At 35.2% G+C, this 16690-nt stretch overlaps 1 protein-coding gene across 6 annotated transcripts in view; it reads left to right on the forward strand.

The window, feature by feature from the left end:
• Positions 1–12840: 12840 nt before the first annotated feature.
• LOC111087249 overlaps positions 12841–16690 on the forward strand; it is a 16035-nt gene continuing 12185 nt past the window's right edge. For 3 of the 6 annotated variants that reach the window (XM_022393268.1, XM_022393269.1, XM_022393270.1), the window contains exon 1: positions 12841–13161. The gene's annotated coding sequence lies outside the window, so the exon portion shown is untranslated. Of the gene's footprint in view, positions 13162–16465; positions 16552–16690 lie in introns of those variants that run through there. The other 3 variants (XM_022393265.1, XM_022393266.1, XM_022393267.1) reach the window with 2 other exon arrangements.

Here is a 16690-nt window from a genome sequence, read left to right on the forward strand (position 1 = left end):
AGAATAACGACAAGTCATGCCTGCGGCTTTTATAGAATAGCCGCTAGTCTTTTACTCTTGGGGAACATTCCTATAAGTTCAGCATCAAATAAATCAAAATCAAGAGTAATTATAATTGAACTTTAAAATCATTATTTCGGTTAGAAATTATAACATCCTTAAACATATATGAATCAAAAAGTAATTTATAGGACAAAATAAAGACAAAACAGCTATACGAACGTAGATCAGTGGTAAGTTTATGGCCTTACAACATTAAAATCCAAGGCTCTATTCCCGGTGATGGACTGGACACAAATAGCCAATTGTGTAGCTTTGAACTAAGATCAACACCTATTTACTTTAAAAAGAATAAACGAAATAATTGAAAGAAAGTCTGCATTTATGTAGTGAATTATGTAGGAAGTATTTTTTATTATAATAAAATATATCTTTAACCACCTTATTTGTTTTAAACATTTTATGAAAATAATTAATAAAGTGAAAACTGAGTTTACAGGCATTTGAGATACTTTTACTGTCATTGTTAATTGCCAAACATTTAGTATTATTAATAAAAATCAATTTTGATCATAGCAAACATTAGGTGGACTATATTATTTCTTATAAAATTATCAAAAATGCATTTTTTAGTTATTCCAATAAACAATTTTACTATTATAATATTTATTCCGAAGTTATTATTATTATATATTTTTACGGCAGCGGAAGTCACGTGACGCTGGGAGTATGTGTGACTGAGTTTCTCGAATTATCGCCCCCCCCCCGAGAATTTTGGAGAAGACTCTTTGTTAGTATGTAATCCTGGCGAGAAAAGCTAGCGGGATTGAATGTATTATAAAGCGAACAGTAGTTACAGTAAGTAGTTACGATTCTGTTTCGAGCTAGTGTGTGTTTTGCACTCGTAGAGAGTTTTGCACTCGAAGTTTTCGAGATTGTGAATCGCTCTGATTTATAGCGTGTATTATAAAAGTTGTAAGTTTAAAGTGACGTGAAACGTACTGACTGTGGAATTACTGTGTACTAAAAGTTTAATCAAGAAAGGACTTGTATCGCTGAAGTTCCTCGGAAAGAATTTGTACCGGAAATTAACAAACAAGCAGATACGTAACAATATTTTGTATATGTTCAAGTTTCGCATAACACATGGTCGAGAAAGCTGTTAAGTTGATTTTGTTTTAGCTGCCTTTGATTCTTTCTTCTACCTGGATGAGGGCATGTTATGCAAAGATGTCAACAGCAGGGCCCTTCAATGGTCGTTCAGGTAATATATCGAGGTTACGGCATCACCTATGTTTTAATAAGAATGACCAGCATGTAGCTCTGAGTGAATGCGAACTTTCTGGTGAGCTAAAGAACTCTGAACTAAGTCAGCCTGGTATATGGATTCAGCTTGAGAAGTTGAATATATAAGATTGAATAGAAGCGATTGTACTGTATCAAAAACAAGTACACACTCAATCTTTGTTTCTGAATTAATAAATATTGTTTATTAATAAGTTACATTGTGTTCAGTTTTTATTCCATTCTTACAAACCAGTAGCTCAAATATAAAGCATAAATCCCGAAACAGTATATTGACTGAATCTCCTGTCATTAAGTGGCGCTATCTCATTACCCTAAAGTTCATTCAGTTTTACCTAAATATACCACAGAATGGATAAGAAGGAGAAAATGTTGGTTCCATGATAGAATAGTATATTGCAGATTTGCTATTTCTGCTGTATTCTATACAATCCTTTATGCTTCATAGTTAAAGGAAATTACATTTTCTTGTGATTGTAAGATAGTCATAACTGAGTTGAGTGACAAGTTCAACTTGGTGGAAGAAAGATAAACCCACCAGGCCAAATTAAATGCTCAGAAGAGGGGTCATACTAGGCCCTCGAATCAACAGCAATTTGTGAGTACTACGACCACTGCTTCAGAAAACTAATGGAACTCAATTTGGATCTGACCACTGATTTGGGGAAGCATTGCAGAGAGCTTGCATTGAAGGGTTTGGTGGTTAGCCCAACTCTTGGAGGAGCTTGATATGTATCTGTGAGCCAAAACACTGATAGATCTTACAATATGTCAAGTCCTCCAAATGAGACCACTACTCTGGCCAGTGGATACCAACTTTGTTATGACGAATGACAACAGAATAAACGAAAGTGGAGAGGTAGACCTCAACCTATGTCTAAGAAATTCCACTCAAAGAATAAAGACCTCATATCTGGTATTGGAAAGATATATGTATTGTAGAAATTTTATGTCAGTTATGGCTGTGCAACTTGTGAACTGATGCTTTGCATGAGAGTGATCCAATGTTGCATAAATTGAGCCCAGAGACAGTCGATTGCATATGTGTATGTAATGGAAAGTATATCTTTATACACAAATGATGTTTTGTGATATATTCTGAATGAAGTCTATTATGCCAGTACTGTAACACATTTATGGAAGCCACACTTGAAATTAACTGTTTCCTATCTAGGTAGCAGCCACTATAGCCTCAGATAGTTATCTATCAGAGGAGAAATGTAGTTCTAGTGTTGTTTTGCAATTATGGACGATCAGTTATCTAGCTGTATGTTGAGGTGTTTACTGACACAGTAAGAGAAGTAGAAATAACTGAGTTAGTGATTATGTTAGGGTTGTGTCCATCATGACGAATACAAAAGTAAATAAACTGTTGCCAATACATCTGAGATTGTTAGTTGAGGATTGTGCAGACAATCTAGACTCAGTACAGCAGCAGCATTTCAGTGATTTCTTGGCAGAATATGCCAAAGTATTTTTGGAGGTAGATGGCAGATTGGGTTGAATAACAGTCACAACAACTTATAGATAAGGGTGATGCATGCCTGATTAAATCCCTGCCATGCAGGCTTCCCTGTAGCACTAGGGCTGTAGCTAGTATTGAAGTACAATAGATGTTAAAGGATAGTAATTTTACCTTTAGAGAGTGCTTGATCATCTCCAGGAGTTATTCTCAGAAGGAAGGTACACTCAGGTTCTGCATTGATTGCAGATGTGTGAACACCTGTATCTCATGTTTACACCTTTTTATTACCATGAACAGATGAGTATCTGGGTGGTTGAAAGGGACTTGTTGTGACATCAAAATACTCACAAGTCGAATTGGATGGCAACAATAGACCCAAGACTGCTTTCAGCGTGAGAAATGGCTTGTACGAATTTGTTTTACTCCATTTGCTTGTGTTATGCACCCGTCACTTTTGAGAGGCTAATGGAGCTTACAGTGATGGGACTGCAATGGGAAAAGTGTCTGGTTTTTCTTGATAATGTCGTATTGTTTGGTCCTACATTTTTGTCTGTGGCTGAGAACCAAAAATAGTATTCCAGTGGACAAAAATGCATGGAAGGTGACTTTTTCAGTAATACTGTGGGTATAGAGGAATCTCCATGGATCTTGTAAAAATATCAGCAATGCAAAATTGGCCTCAACATATGACCAAACAAGAAGTCATCAGATTCTTTAATTTTGTGTAGTGTTACTGACACTTTATAGCCAACTTATAGCCTCACTGTTATTGGCTCTTACTAAGGTAGATATTGTTACGTCTCCGTTCGTTAGTTAATTTTATCCTGAAAAATTCTTACCGAAGAAACTTTACCACAAGTCCTTTCTTAAATAGAACTGATTTATTCTTTCTGAATACAACTTTGTATTACACTTAACTTCCACAGTCGCGCTATAACAAACGCTATAATTCACAACGAACGTCTCACATGCTCGACTCAACAATACTCTCTCTCTGTCCGCAGTTCAATTACACATTACATTGTTGCCATCACGTCTTGACCCTCTTATATATATAAAAGAATACCGAATTCTAGTAAACGCTCGAGCATTCAAGAAGGGACAGGATCCTTCTAGAATTTCATGACGTGTTACTAGCGTCACGTGACTTCCGCTGTCGTAACAATATGCATTACAGATGTAGGGAGGAAAGCAAGCAAGCATTCTAGTCACTGAAGTATGCTTTAGTAGAAACCCCGGTGTTGCATATATGCGACAAAATTGTGAGTTCCTGTTGGACGCTGAGGCCAGTGATAGTGAAATTGAAGCAGTGTTGTTGCAGTTGCAGGAAGGAGTAGAAGATGTAATCGTGTATGCTAATCATATACTCATGGCTCCTTCAGATACTTTATGACAAAAAAAGAAATGCTTGCTTTTGGCCCTTCTTGTATGGGAGAAAATTCACTGTTTAAGCGAAGCATGCATTGCTAAAGTGGTTATAAACTTTTAAAAACCACGAAAATATGATAGCAGGCTGGATAACAGTGTTGTAGGAGTACGATTTAACCATATATCACCTGGGACAGCAATGAAGAAATGCAGATAGATTGTCTCACTAAATGGCGAGATCCGATTTATTGTTGACTCTGGACACCACGTGTGAGTTGAGACCATTTCTGTCACAGCAATGACAAGCTATACAGTAGGAAATTCCACTAGCAGATGGGTGCCATGGTTAATATTTAAAGTTTTCCACAAAATCAACTAAAGGGCCAAATCTAGTGTGGGCACTATCTGCTGTAAAGAAAGGTAACGTGTGACTGACTCATATTTAGGACTGTAACATGGATACAAACAGCATATGGCACCTGAAAGCAGTTGAAAGTGTAGGTATGTGTACTGTATCATTGCTATCAACCAATGAGCAGTGATTCTCAGCCAGTGTTACTGTTAGTAGTCCTCAGAGCTTTGAAGCATGACATTATCAGAATTTGCATAACAAAAGAACTGGAAGGTACCAAAGTGTTACATGCGTTTGCACTAATATTCAGCAGCGATATTCTTTTGGCTACATTCAAGTTGAAATATTCAGTGCTGATGTTAGCAGTTAGCACTGTATGGTGTGCAGCGCCCAGAGAAAAAGCTGATCTAAACAGGACAAACACACAAAAATCGTTGTTTTTTCGCTGCAGAGAACAACCATGAATATCACTGGTCCAGACCTGGAGGAATAACAATTTAACTTGCATATACTCGTGGTCATCAACTACTTCACAAACTGAGGCAAGGCATATCCACTGGTCTATACATCCACACAGTCCAGGGCAGAAACGTTGGTGGAGAACTGCATAGCCCTTTTCAGAGGACCCGAAGAGATCCACAGAGAACTAACTTTAACAGCCAACTTTTCTCTGGCTTGTGTAAAGTGTTGGGCATGATGAAGACACACATCTCATCTTATCACCAGAAATCTGATGGTTTAGTGAACTGGTGATATAAACTGTTAAACGTATGTTTGTTAAGTTTGTTAATCCTGGACAAACTAACTGGGACAAACACTTACCCTACATCATAATGGTGTACCGTTTAACTAAAAAGAGATAAACAGGTGATTCACCAAATATTTACATGTTCAACCACGAAGTTTTGCTTACTGTAAATTTGATGTATGTTCCTTCACCCAGAGTTGATGTCTCAAAATTTTCATAAGAATTTGTGGAGTGGTTAAGATTTGTACCAGGTGGCATGCACGAGTTTTGCACATAAACAGCTAGGGAAAGCCACCATATAACAGAAGAGGTGATATGATAACACAGCAAATGAATGTGTGCTAAAATGGGAATTGAGTGTGGCCTTAGTATGTGCCAGCATCATAGAAGCTTCTTGGCTTCAGCTAGAATGAACCTCATCTTGTGCTCCAATGAGTTGGTCCATTAATGTACAAGTTACAATTGTCAGTGGGCACGTGAAATTCATAGCATTGACCAGGTACATCTGTACATGACCAATGAAGCTCTGGTAAACTGGTTGGACTAAGAATAAGAAGAGGAGATAGTTAAGTTTGATGAAGGTGAAACCATTGTCTTATCCCATTATGACATTGAAAATGGGGAATAAAGAGCTGAGACTGAGTTATCTGGCTATTCATGATGTGTCAGATAAGGAAACATCACATCTAGAGGTGAGACACAGCTTCAACAGTCCACAGAAACTCCAACAATATCTCCTAATTGATATGTGAGATACTTTTTCAATTTCAACAATGAAATATTTGGCAGATAGTAATTTTTCATGGATGGATAAGAATAATGAAGAGATTTATAGTATGCCTGAGAGAAAACACTGTTTTACCTGTTGTTTTTGATGATGTTAGTGCAAGATATTTCAAATGAATTGAATTAAAATGTTTATGGGCAGATTAGTTATCAGCAGTATATCAAATTCACAGAGTAGCTTAGATATAATAAACTTGGTGTACTCAGTGTTTTATTTGGTTGTGATAGATTATTTTGAATCGTACAAATTGAAATATTTAGTAAAAAACCCCAATTTTCTTAACATTGTTTCAGTACAAGGTGCAGTGTAAGTTGCCTGAAAATTCATATGGTAAATGTGCTATGAGGAGGTGGAAAGTAATACCCACGTGATGAAACTTTGTAAATTGAATCAAAGCTAGCACTAAATTTGTAACTGGAAAGTCCCTAAGGAAAGAAATATACATGTTAGTAGATTCTGAAGGTGAGAAGTAAGGGTTGGTAACACTTAATCCGAGTTAGCTCATGTGTGTAGGACTCGGTTTTGCAGTCTTAACCCCATTCCTTTCCTTATGAAACCAGTCACTGTTTACGTAGTAACCAGATTACAGTGGAAGGTATAGATCTGGTTCAATAGGTATGCATGCTGGCTGTTGTCACGAGAGGCAACAGAATGCAGCATGGCTGAAAAGGTTTTGATCAAGTGGAGACCGAATGAGGCTTGTGGACTGAGAATTTCGCAGACTAGGGATACTTGTTTTATGCGTGATTAGGGGGTAAAACTCTAAAGCCATTGACAGTCAAGCAGCCACCAACCAAGATATCCTGAGAATTGTCTGAATGGCAGTCAAGGGTTGACCTGCCCCCTCCAACTATCATAACCATATTCCTGACAGTGATACAAATCCAGACTCTAAAACTATCATTGTGATCAAGTGGCAGCCAAATGGACAAAGGTCTAGGCCATGTATAACGAGACCAGAAATAAGATCAACTGCTATGGTGGTTAATGCCACCTTCCTGACCAGAAAAGAGGTCCACCAGGTATGGATAGAGCTGCCCAAAGCCAAGTGGACATTTGCCTGGGCCAAATAAATTATTTAGGTTCCTCATTCAGTGATCCATTGCCCTTTAAAGGATCTGCTGTTGAGACTAAAATGAAGGTGAAGGGAGTTAGACCTCATTGCTGTTCTTGAGTTCTTGAATTAATTTTATTTTTCTTTATTTAAAGTTGTATATTTGTATGTATCCTACATTTTTACATTTTCTGTTTTTTATTTTATTTTATATTTATTATTTAATTTCTTTCTCATTTTGAGGATAATTTTCAACCATCATAACAATATTCCTCAAAGTGATGCCAATTTTGTTTTATCAAGGACTGTTCCATTTTGTATTTTGATTTTTAGTTTTTTAAATTAAAAATCTATTTCAAATTGAGTTTCGAATCTTTTCTAGTTCGAATTTAGTTTATAAAGGATTACAAGTTAATATGTTTTTGTTGAGTCTTTGTTAAAGGGTATTCATCATATACTAGTATGTACTTGCATCTGCGTTAAAGGAGTTTTCTTTCTGTGAATTGTATTTCCTAGTTAAAGAGTATTTCGTTAGCTTCAATTATGTTATATATATAATATTAAAAATCGAGTTTCAATATTTGTGGTGGGTAGAGCACAGATATTCCATTGTGTAGCTTTGCAGTTAACAACAACAATTTTGGGAATATTGTGTGGTAACTTTTCTATTGCATTTTCTTTGTTCAAAGGTTGTGACATTAGTGTTACACGTAATTACTTTCAGGAGAGTAAAAAGGTCAGTGCATTCCTAGACCAGAGTGCAAGTTTAGATTTTATTGGTTTTAAGGATAAAATTAACTGTTAGCTTGAGAACAAGCTTGAAGTAGGGACGAGAGGAAGGTGTGGTATATGAATATACCATGCATTTTTGTCTTCTTGTAGGAGAGAGAGAGAGAAAGTGCATAACATTATGTTATAATGATGTACTAAATATCACTATTGATGTTTTCAGTGAAGTAGTTGATAACAGAAATTTGCAGAAGACATTCATAATAATTAAATTTAAAGTACACATAGGCATTTAAGTTTCATCCTAGGCCCAATAACTGGATGTGGCCTGATGGTTAGCATTCTGGGTTGTAAATTGAAATATCTTGCTGAACATACTCAATACTTTCAGCTGAGGGGTGTTACAACTGTGACAGGATATCCAATTACTTGGTTAAGAGTAGCATAGGTGGAGGGTGTGCTTTTCAGTTGCTCTTTAGTCAGAAGCTTTAAAATGGGGATGGCTATGCTTGATCCTTTGTATCTCTAGCCTGGCCAATTATCTTATGTCCACATATGCTTATCATCTGAATAATTCAAAATAATTAATTGATTGCATCAATATTACATATTCTTGAAATCTTAAATAAATATAGGATCCTTGTGGTGAGTAGAACACATCTCAAAATACCATAGATATAATATACACTCCACCACTATCTGAAACTAAGTTTTATTCTTTTGGATTGTTTGTGGCCAGAATCATTGATGAGGAGTTGGATTTCTCGAAACTGGTATAACTAGTAAATTCGATGATAGGTGGCTTTACGTTTATTTTAAATATAATAATGAAGTATGTTTTCTATCCCCTTGTATTTATATAGAAAATTTTAACAATGCTCATTTATTTAGGTGTACGTTTGATTCTCAAGTAGCATGTTTGCCGAGAAAGTCATAAAGTTATTTTTTTTCTAACTACCTATCGTTCTTTTTCATTCACTTATGGTAATGCCTTGTCTATCTATGAGAAAGATGACTCGCCACAAAAGGTGCTATGATAAGGTAGTTAAGAAATGAAAGTACCAGTGTGGTATTCTCAGATAAATTGATTTTCATGCAATTACCAGATAGAACTGCTTAGTAACGAGAGGGTCTAACAAAAAATTTGCAGAATAATCTAAATCTGAAAACGTGAGCGAATTGAAGTTTTGTGAGAAATAAAGAGATTAGACATATTTGATGGATAATGAAAACATGCTTTATTTAAACATGATAAAAACAGTATGTGTACCTGTGTAGACAAGTGGACAATCACCTATATCAGGTCACTAAATAAATAATAAGCTTTCCATCCCTCAAGAAGAATCTCTGCTGAACTAATCCCAATTAAAGCCAAGTATAACTGAAAAAGAATAGATGCTTTGATCATACAAGAAAACTCGTATGCTTTCTTTTGTATGGACGTCATCACGTGTCTGATCAGTCTCCCACAGCATTTGTTGGCTGTGACATACAGACATCTTCCACTGAGCCAGCAAAGCCCTTTCAACATGGATGTATCACAACATCCTCTCAGGCAACTTAGGTATTATTTGCTATATAGAACAAAGACACAAAGGTTACTAAAACATGGTAACTTAAATAGTTTTCTGGACCATTCATTTATGTCAAAACTACATAGAAACGAACCAAACGATTTTTTTAAATGCCTATATTGATAAAAGGAGGTAGAAAACATACGCTATGCTTGCATATTACACTATCATGCAAACGGGGTGTGGCTTTCATACGTGCCAATGGCATGGAAAAAGATCAGCTTGGCTCAACAGGTCTTTATCTTGTACTCTGACTGATAAGTTCATTGGTTATAATGAGTGAGAGATGTGCAAAAGCACATAGAACACGTCGATAAGCTATGTCCAGACATTAGTGAGAGACTTCTTATGCACTAGCTTGACCTGGAGCCAGAGGACAAGACTGACTACTCAGAGAAGGATGAGAATGCTGCCTCATGTCACCTCGACTCAACCAATGAGGAGGATAGAGGTGAAAGTGTTTATCTGGCTGTTAACAATGCTTCAGGTGAGGAAGCACTGGATCTCAAGACGAGAACCAGCTCTGACAGTTAGCCAAGCTACCACTGATTAATACAGTTGAGATTAACAACGATTATCAGCAGTTAAGGTGGATTATGCCAGTAGATGTAATGCCTACGACATCAATAGTTTGCACAACTGAAGATTCTAGCCAAGAGTTCAAAAGTTTAGCTGAAAGGGCATTGCAACCCTTGCTTTCTGAGCTATTGGGTGGTATTGTGATATAATGTAGGCTCTACATTATGTGATCATCACTCAATTATCAGCAGTTAGAATAGTTTGTTGATCATGAGATTAACTGGGTCGAAAGGACTTTGCATCCCTTACTTCCTGAGCTATTTAGCAGAGCTTCACTTCATGAAATATCTACAGGATATCAGATGATAGCTACTCTATATACACAGTTTAGAATGATTGGTACAAAATAGATGTAAAATATCTAGATCATCATCTACTTGCACAACTGAGAATGATGGCTAGGTGTTCGAAAACTCAGCTAAAAGGGCATTGTGACATTTACTTTATACTTTATCGAGTGATTTTATGTGGCACATTGCCATTGATAATCACTCACCTGTTCTACTGTTCCATTTGGATATGATGGAATATTTTCAACCATGCGGATTGAAATATTTTGCAATCAAACAGTTTTCTAAATGTTTTCTTATTAGTGAAATGGAGATCCAATTAAGTCTATGGGACAATGACATCCATGTATGTTAAACGCATGCTCTAAAAGTGATATATATGTAGATTTATCGAAATGTCATTTGACCTAAGTAACCATTTTTCACATTCTGTCTCTAAAAATAATTCTAGAATAGAGAATGTTGTAATCGAGTAGTTACAGCATTTACATTTGCAACATCTGATGTAAAGGATCTTATCGTGTCACTCATCGGGTTAGCTCCGAAGTCCCTCAGGGCTGGGCAGCCCCCGTCTGCTGCAAACCCTCCACCAAAGATTAAGCCTTTGTTGGACATACTTTGCGCAGTGGAGAAACCATCACTCTCTGCCACACTAGCTGATAAAGTTTGAAGGCAGCTCAAATCCAGGATGACACTGTCAACCCTAACTCCAGTAAAACTGGAGCCGGAATAGTCATCTAAGGACCAGATCCTATTCCTGGGATGTTTTATTAGAGGGGGCTTCAAGTGTCCTATGTACCCAAGTTTAAAAAAAAGCTTTTCCGGAGCTGAAGTTGCCCCGACGGTCAGTCGCTGAGCCGCTGAGGGGCAGAAAGTGGAAGTAGGAGTTATAGACTGGGAGAAAATTGATCAACATGTCTGAATTCAAAATACAATTTTTAACCTACGAATGATAAGTTTGGAAACGACTCAAAGTATTGTTCTTGGTCTTGTAAGTTTCCACATGTGCATGTATATAAATATATTTAATGATACAGACCTTAATATCCTTCTTTTTATAAACACATTCGTTTACTAGGCTTAAATATAACTTTTTAGCGTTTACCAACCGTGTTTTTAAGACAGAATTTCATAACAGCTATAAAAATCTTTCAGATTCAAAACTTTCTTCCTTGTAGGTCCGAAAATATTTCATTGTTACATATTTAATAATTTTTTTACAAGAAAAACTGCACTTACGTCAAGTTACTTTGGATTTTTTTTTACTTATTAATATATAACGATCTGCATTTAGAAAACAAAACAAACTATCTTTTCGATAACCTGATCTATTTATTGTTAAAAAAGTCAACAAGAAGAGTAGAGCTCGGAGAATGGATCTATAGAAAACGAATAACAAGCCTATCGCTTACGTTGAACTATAGTAAATTCTTGTTAATTATACCATTATCCGAAAAAAAAAAGTTAATCATTTTTTGAAAAATCTTTGGTAACTTTCGATTCAAACACCAATAGCTACAATATTTGTCCAACTTTCAAGACAACAAAAATTCTAACTATACATGATTAAGGTGTTTATAAAAATAATCTGCTTATGCCAGTGAGCAGTTTTAAAAAAAAAAAAAAAAATATAGTTTATTGTCTTTTTTGTCTGGTCGTAGGAGCATCTAAAAAGGTAAATAACTTTCACTGTATCGATATAAAAGTAAATTTAAGTACCTCATTTGTCCCGTAGGTGTTTTAAAAAAATCTGGGTACCATATCAAACATTTGTTTTTACATATAAGAAAAAACTAAATGTCGCATAATTAGGGACGACTTTAGCAAATTCAGACTAAGAAAAAAGAACAGTTTGATAACATAAGAAATAATTCTTTTAGCATGACTTCCTTATCAAATACATAATACAGTCAATATAATTATGTGAATAATAAACTGAGATTTGCACCTATACTATAGTTATACTGAATACTGTGGTAAAAATCTACAATATCAGAAGAAACTAAACCAAGGTTTTGTCCTACACTCTTTGATGATTTGTTACCAAAATCTTTAGTGTATTTCATATTACTGCTTACTTTGGAAGCAAAAGATTAAAAGATAATGTCGAGTAAACTATTTCAAGGCTTGGTAATTTCATTTACACAAATACCTCTCACAATGGATCAATCTGAATTTTTGAGGTAATTCAATAACCACCGAAAATCAGTTCTTTTTTCTCTCTCTTCTTCAGTTTTTTTTAAACATTTGTCAAATTTAGGTTAAATATAGAAATTTACTATCTATCTACGTTTTTTTTAAAGACAGAATGGCATAAAAAAGTTACATGATTAAGATGGTTCCTAATACAAGCAGGCAGTGTTGACATGTGTATTTGGTTAATTAAAAACATGACATTTTGATTTTTAGAATTCTTATTAATCATATTCTTTATTTCAACTCTGGTTAATAGAACACCACTTTTCCCTTCCCTTACTTACATTTTAATTGCCAAGTAATGTCTGAGCACTCAGCAGACGTAATCGTCAGCTATTGATTGCTTCGCCTGACGCAATTTGCTTCGGCTGTTCACCTAAAATATGCCATATTACTCCGCTGTTGCTTAGCTACGACATATTTGGTTCGTAGTAAAGTGTTTGCGAACGTAGAAGATCTTTAATATTTAGGTAAATTTATACTAAATATAAATGGAACTTGAAACAAAATTTCCTATCTAAAATGTGCCGAGAATAATTTCTGTTACAAGTGACAAATTTCTGATAACTTTACTTGGTATTGTCAGGAAACTAATACTATTATATGATAAATGAATGTCACAATCTTGTGCCTACTTCATCTTGACTGATACACTACTCAGGCACGTGCAATATCTCTTTATTGTTCTTTACGGAAGATATCAGGCATCAAGCTGTAAGTACACAGATAAATTCATAGTTTCATCTTTTTCTTTCAATTTCGAATTGTAGTTATTAGTCATAAAATAGTAATTTGCCAATACCTTATACTTTATAGTTCAAAGAGTGTGCAGAACCAAATACGTTTTAAAATTTCGTTTTCTTTACATAATACTAGGTTTCTTCTAATTATCGTAAAAACCGAACTAATGATATTTTCTTTTGGCTAAGTACAACACTTATTTTACCATTATACTTTACAGTTGACATTTGTATGTAGAATGAGCATCAATATGGATTTTAGTCATACATTCATTTTCAATATGATTTCTGCATGTTCAACAAAAAAGTAGTCTGTCCTTGAAAAACAATAAGTAGCACTATTGAATTATTAAAGATTTTTAATTATGTAGCTTATCACTTTTTTTCAATATAGTTAGCCTTAAATCAGCCATTATATAAATATATTTTCATTTTATATTATGTATTCTGCTTAGTTATAGTGTAAATTAACCGCTGTAGTCTACATATGCATCGCAAACGATAATCTTAAACTGATGTCAATTATGTCAGTTAATATTCAAAACGCCATCTTTACCATTTGACCACACACATTGCACAGACTGCGCGGTAGCTGAGTATGACAGCTTCAGTAGTAACTGGCTGATGTCGAGAGTATGACAGCTTCAGTAGTAACTCGCTGATGTCGAATCTGCTGCTATAGATGGATTTTATTAGAAGTGATGCTCTGGCAACCACTGTTAGGCCTTTCACGTTTGTCATTGGATTTGATTTCATGTTGACGACCAACAATGCTTGTCTCCATCGTGGGCGTATATTCATTGCCTGCTTTGGACAGGAAACTATTAAAGAACGGATTGACCAGCTGCTTCTCCGAATTTCAACCCAAAAACACATTTCAGATCAGTTTCAAGAAAAGATTACTTGTCATAACCAAACACATGGGATTGAATAGGAAAGAATATCGTATATTTTACCCACCAAACACACTGAATCAAATAAGAAACACCTTGGAGAGAAAACGGTACCATCCAGATAGATTCTCATACATAGTATTAACTTATGTACTGAAATTAAGTTATGAGATTGACAAACATACTACTAAGATGGACACAAACATTGAGAGAATCTGATTTTTACATACCTAAGCCATTGTGACGTTGTAGATACTCCAAACTACGATGCCAGTTAGTTGTCGTTCACAGCTTTGTGTGTCATGATTTGACGTTAAGAAAACAATAAACTTAATAGCTTACGAGCAAAACCTTTTGCTTCGTACAAAACGTAATGACTTGATACAGTAATCCAACTGCAGAACAGAATCTTAGGATAGACGTACAGGACACAGAGATAGCTATGCATACATACCGATTAATCTTGATGTGGGCAGTGCGGAACAATGTTTTTTCTTCTTTCTTAATCATAGGTATATTAAAAACGATAAATGGTTTAGGACCTCTACACCGAGATGTTTCCAAACCAATAATGGCCATTAAAATCGATTTATTCAAGATTTCCTTAATTGGAAACATATACTGATATATTTTAAAGTTATATATATATATAGCTAAATGTTTATGACTTCTCTTCCTGTGCACTGGAAATATCAACAGAGTTTCTTAATTTGTTCACAACGTTTTCCTTAACAAAATTGACTTGATGATTGTTCGACGTTCAACTCGGTATAGATTATCAATGTATCAGTAAGTATTTTATTATTACTAGTATTTCAGATTTTAGGACTAAAAAGTTGGGTTTAGTCATTTACACTGTTATTTATATTTTCCTTAAAAGCCTTAACTCGCTTTTTCTATGAAACAGATAATCGTGTCAATAATCTAATTATGTATGACGTCACCAGATATGCTGTATCACCACTCTGGTGCTAAATATTTGCTCTTAATCGACCTTTTGAGCTGCAGTCAGTTTTATTCATTCGTTTTCTTTTTTCTTTTTTTTTTGGTGAATGAAGTAAAATATACTTAACAACGAAAGCAAGATTTTATGTTTTAAAATGGGATTCGTTTATGCGAATTACATGAGGCTTTTATTGTAAATTGTTTCTGTAACAACTGGTAGTAAAACGTGATTGTTCACTCAAACAACAAACATCTATTTTTCTGCCTGTGTTTGTTTATCTATCTGTTTGTGTGTCTATTTATGTGTCTGTCTCTCTACCTGTCTATTTACCTGAAACTAAACGGTTAGGCAGAGCATCGTATTCATGTCTCCCCCTTTCCCCAGTGGCACAGCGGCATGTCTGCGGACTTATAATGCTAGGAACCACGTTTCGATAACAGTGGTGGACACGGCATAGATAGCCCATTGTGTAACTTTTTGCTTAACTACAAACAAATAAATACCAACATGATGACCAAAGTACGTCGACCGCTTATCAACAAACTGCAGCTTAGAAGATAACAGAAACTTTAAGTTGTTCTCGTAGTTCAAAAATATAAATTAGCATCAACTTGCTGATTGTTTGTTTTCTTTCTATGGATAGTTGTAAAATTACTCTTTAAACGCATCTGTACGTTAAACAGATGTACTGCTTATACAATATTGTATAGAATTATACATATATTAATATATATATAAGAACATCATAAAACCAATGAATGCTTAATGCGAAACCATAATTAATGCTTTTGTCACTGAAACCAAAACTAACAAAATAATTGGTCAATCATAGTCTATTATATTATTATACGACCTACTTCGAGGGAACTTTTCATAAAAATATTTAATGCTATATCAAAAGTAAATAAAAGTTATTTTTAGTAAACTTTCCATCGACGTACTTCAACTATATTAAACTTACAATATTTAGATAAACAAAAATATTACTAACAAACACATGCATACTGATTGCACTAGAAACCCGACAGTTAATAAAAAGCTGTTCTTGTCATCTTCTGTTCTGCTTTTATTGTAATTGTGCTTTATCCTAAACTTAGAATATTTTAATTGCTATTTACTAAAGTTCAACGCTTATACAAAATGGGGCTCAATTTTTAAATTATGCCTACTCTGTCAGTCAATACAATGGTCATAAAGTTTCGTTTATCTTCTTATACCAGTAAATACTGGCCCATATCAAGCATAAGCACGAAGATCTAACGGCTGAAAAGTTAATAAAAAACTAGTGAAGTTAGGGGTGTGTCGATGGTAGATGTATGGAATTTGTTAGCCAAAGTACAAAGCGTCTGATCAAGGCAGTTGTATGTAGTTGTTCTGCGTTATGGTTAATCTGCCTCTACCAGCTACCACAGGCAGTCACAGCTCAGGAGTCGTAGATGTGACTCCTGGCGACTCGAAATGACGTCCCTATATGTACGTGAAGGAAATCTGCATTGGAATGCTCAATCTGGACAGCACCTTATGCGTAAGTTGGTTAAACGGCCACTCTAGAGTTCAAGTATAGCAGTCCGTAATTTTGAATTACCAGCCAAAGGGAAAAAAGCCAGCAGCATGGGCGTCGCCAGGATATTTTTTAGTAGGGGTTCAAATTCGATGACGAGGAA

The sequence above is a fragment of the Limulus polyphemus genome, unplaced genomic scaffold (genome assembly GCF_000517525.1).
Source record: "Limulus polyphemus unplaced genomic scaffold, Limulus_polyphemus-2.1.2 Scaffold1925, whole genome shotgun sequence".
Lineage (NCBI taxonomy): Eukaryota > Metazoa > Arthropoda > Merostomata > Xiphosura > Limulidae > Limulus > Limulus polyphemus.